This window comes from Zingiber officinale, chromosome 2B, assembly GCF_018446385.1.
Source record: "Zingiber officinale cultivar Zhangliang chromosome 2B, Zo_v1.1, whole genome shotgun sequence".
In the NCBI taxonomy this organism is placed as follows: domain Eukaryota; kingdom Viridiplantae; phylum Streptophyta; class Magnoliopsida; order Zingiberales; family Zingiberaceae; genus Zingiber; species Zingiber officinale.
In genome coordinates, this window is record NC_055989.1 from 39,689,971 (window position 1) to 39,694,436 (window position 4,466).

The window sequence follows — 4,466 nt, forward strand, 5'->3', positions numbered from 1 at the left end:
GCGGAGGGATGTGAGTGATGTAGATGAGATCTATCCCTCCTATATGACGGGAGTGACATCATTATTCTTGATAGAGTGAGACCACTAAGTGCATGACCATGCCCAAATGAGTCAATATGAGATGTTGAGCTCATTTGATTGAGTGAGTCTACTTGGGATTCAAGATTTAGATTGATTAGAGGACGACAAGGTCTATGCCTCATATTGATCAATCTATATGTCAAGGATAGAAGAACATTGTCACATATTGTGAAGAGTCATAATTAGTAGTCACAAGGTGATGTTGGATCTCAACATTCTTGTAACTTGGGTAGTAACGATGTGTTGCTAAATACCGCTCATTACTTATGTTTCTAAATGGGTTTAGGAGCATTGCCAACATTACAAGAACCTATAGGGTCACACACAAAGGGCAATTAGATGGAGATTAGGTTCATATGATGAACCAAGAGGATTAGGTTCATGTGATGAACCAAATTGGATTAAGAGTAATCCAAAGTAAACTAATTGAGTTGGACTCAATTTGGTTCATGTGTTAAATGAGTCTAATTTGGACTTAGACTCATTGAGCCAATTTAATTCAATGAATAGAGATTCATTAAATTAAAATTGACTTGAACCAATGGTTAGATTTGATCAACCATGGGAGAGAAGTGGTCAAGTTTGACTTGACTTAAGAGGAAGATGAAAGGTCAAGTTTGACTTGACCATTGCCACCTCATTTGTGAGTTGGCATTAAGTGGATTGATGATGATGTGCCACATCATCAAGGCTAGCACATGTGTGTGCCACCTCATGAGGGAGATCATGAGTTGTGACTCTTGAAATCCCATGAAGGTTTATAAGCCTAAAAAATGTGGCTGGCCACTTTAATTCACAAGTGTGAGTTTCATTTGGTTTTGGTAACCTCCTTCTTCTTCCTCTCTACCTTTCTTCTCTCCCTCTCCTCTACCATTGCTGATCCTCTAAGGTTGCTAGCACATCTTTAGAGGTTCTCTCCATAGATTTGTTCGTGTGGATACACATAGAGGGTTGTACACTTGACAACCTTGAGATTCGGCGAACCTTGGACGAGCGGGATTTGCGAAGGGCATCGCATCAAGGGTAAACTCTTTTTCTTTGTAGATCTAGTGTAGATCTAGGTTAGAGAAACTCGTACACATAGAAAATTTTTGTTTTATAACTTCGCACGGATCCGGTGGCATGAGATTCGGGGTTTTCGCAATGCAAAAAACTATTTTTGTGGCCCGAAAAACCCAACATTCTTTGCATGATCACCTCTTTTATCATGTACTCATCATATATACTCTTTTTTTCGGATATCTGCTCTTTGTTTGATTATGTGCTGACAAGGACAACTTTCGGAGCAAAAACAGTGATTGTCGACGCACCGGAACGAGCCAGAGAACACGACCGTGTGGACAAATAGAAGAGGAGCAGTGCACGGCCGTGCAATTCTTGCACGACCGTGCGACCAGCCAGAGGAAGATCAGAGCATGGTCGTGCATACCTGCACGGTCGTGGCCCCCACGACCGAAGCCAAGCAAGGAACGGTCGTGCAACCCTGCACGGTCATGCCCCAGGAGTCGAGCCCGAAGTTCACACGGTCGTGCCAATTGGCACGGCCATACAGCGCGGCCAGAGACAAGAAAGGGCATAGGCTATGCCATTCTCACACGGTCGTGCCGCCGCAGCCGTGCCCTAGCCTATAAAAGGATTTTAACCCTTCTTCTTCGAGGGGGGAGAGCCAGGAAGCGAGCCGTCAGAGAGAGAATCGACTTGGTGTCGTTCCACGCCATCCAGGACCTCCGTCCAATAATCCTTCATCACCATATCAACCCCAGAAGCAAAGGATTAGATCCGAAGATCACTCGTCGTCGTTGGATAAGCGTCTTTTCTCTTTCTCTCTTCTTGTTTGAGAATTTTATGCTTAACATTATGTCTTCAGATTTTTCTCCGGCGTCTATACTTATGCCTCTATTTCATTGGATGATTTTGCTTACTTTGTTTCGACTACTCGATCTCTATATCGTGTTAATTGATTGTGTAGGAATTGCCTATCTCGTAGATAGAATATCTTAGATTGTACACCCGAGGGGCCCTAGTGACAGGGGTAACCCGTTCACGGACATCTAAGGTACTTCCTTGAAAGGAGAGGCAACTCCTCCATAAGAAAGCAAGAGACCAAACTAAGCTTCTTATCTCTATCCTTAGTGACACCAATTAGAGTAGTGTTCTTGTGATCTATCGAGGCGCCCTAGTGATAGGGGTTAACTGTAACAAGATTTCATAGGAATCTTCTTTATTTGGTACCTAAGAATAGATACTTCAACTTTCGGTGAATGCATGTTGATGGACAATGAATAAAGGATAGAATGTGATACATCAATACCACCACATTGAAACCGAACTCCTAGGACTCTTTATAAACCAAGTCTATTACCTCTTCTTTGCTAATTCTCGTTTCCGTTTCCAAATCTCTTTTCTTTAGATAATTTACAACCATCGGTAGTTTAACTAATCCTAGGTGAGTCATCGCTAGTGCTTATAACCAGTTCTCGTGGGATTAATAATCTTTATTACTAATGACGAATTTGTGCATTTACGGAATCGTAACAAATTTTTGACGTTATTACCGGGGACTGCGTCTATAACATTAGCGAAAGTCATATTAGATTAGATTAGACTTTGTTTTTTTTCCTTTATCTTTCCTTTTTCTGATCTTTTGCATTTTAGAGATAAATAATTTTATTCTTGCTTTTATTTATTTATTTTTTTGCATTTTTCATTAAAACGCTAAAAAAAAAAAATAATATTACTACATCTCTCTTCTTTACTATATTCCATATCTTATTTTTGCATGCGAAGAGCTAATCTTTCAGGACAACTTCTACCATTCGATCCAAAGATTGATAGGGCCTTCTTGAGAAGAAGAAACTTACAAAAAGCATTTCAAGACGCACAAGAATCTTCAGAGATGGCTAACAAACTGTTGAAGGATTATGCAGCACCTTATGCACGAGGAGTTTGGTCTAGCATCACTCGACCGCTAATCGAAGCTAATAATTTTGAAATCAAGCCTGCAGTAATTCACATGGTTCAGCAGAATCAATTTGGAGGAGGATCCCACGATGATCCAAACCACCACTTAGAGCTTTTCTATGAGATTTATGGTACCATGAAAGTGAACGGAGTCCCTCCAGAATCAGTGAGGTTATTGCTTTTTGGATTCTCCCTGAAAGACAGAGCCAAGCAGTGGCTAAATTCCCTTCCAACAAACAACATTACATCTTGGGAGCAGTGTGAGCAAAAATTCCTGGATAAATTCTACCCACCAAGAAAAACTGCTCACATGAGGAATTTGATCGCAAGCTTCAAACAAATAGACTCAGAATCATTATTTGAAGCTTGGGACAAATTCAAAAGTATGTTGAGACAGTGCCCCCACCATGGCCTTGAGAAATTATTGGTTCTACAATGGAATCAATTATCACACGAAGGTATCTCTCGATTCTGCAGTAGGAAGAGCACTAATGAACAAGAGCCTTGATGAAACTGAAGAGATCATAGAGAATGTGGCACAGAACCACCATCAGTGGGCAACTGAAAGATCTGGTAGTTCTTTCTCAGGAAATCCAATAAAGGTGTCAGAAAAATTCGACGTAGATGTAGTCACACTCATGTCTGCAAAGCTGGACGCTCTGACCAAGAAGTTTAAGGCCATGGGAAACAACACGGGCAATGCAATAGTTTGTGTTTGCGAAACGTGTGGAAGTACGAATCATGCTCAAGATAATTGCCCCCTAGGGCCAATACAAGCACAGATAAACCAACTTGAGCAATGCGATACAATAGTCAATTACAACCAAAAGCAAAACAATCCATACTCCAACACATACAACCCTGGATGGAGGAATCACCCAAACTTTTCATACCGGAATAATCAAGACCAAGGGCCAGCAAAACAAAGCTATCAACCTAGGCAATAGAGCTACTCATCTGGACAACAGACTTATCAACAGCAACCTTCACAGCTGTCCAGAATCGAAAAGATACTTGAAGAAGCCCTCTCAGAGCAAAAAGAGATGAAGAATGAGATCAAGCGATTGACTCAAAGATTGAAAAATTCAGAAAAACATCAGAAGATGCAAGATAGCCAAATAGCCCAGATAGCCCAGTCTTTTTCAAGAGCACAAGGAACATTTCTAGGAAAGCCTGATATAAACCTAGTAGAACACTGCAACCACATCAAGTTGAGGAGCGGGCGAACTTTGGGAGACCCAAATCACTATTCAAAAAGGACCTGACTCAGAGGAAGAGCCCTCTCCCCCACTGCCAAATCAGATCTAGAACAGGGATGGAGAGGAGATCACCAAGAAAGTTGAAGGAACTCTTCAAATTCCCCAGCAAAGTCAGACAATTCCTTTCCTTCAGAAACTGATAATATCCCAAAAAGATGAAGAGTT

At 41.2% G+C, this 4,466-nt stretch overlaps 1 pseudogene; it reads right to left on the minus strand.

Annotated features, from left to right (window-relative positions):
* Positions 1 to 3,384: 3,384 nt before the first annotated feature.
* Positions 3,385 to 3,456, minus strand: LOC122049968 (annotated as a pseudogene).
* Positions 3,457 to 4,466: the final 1,010 nt, after the last annotated feature.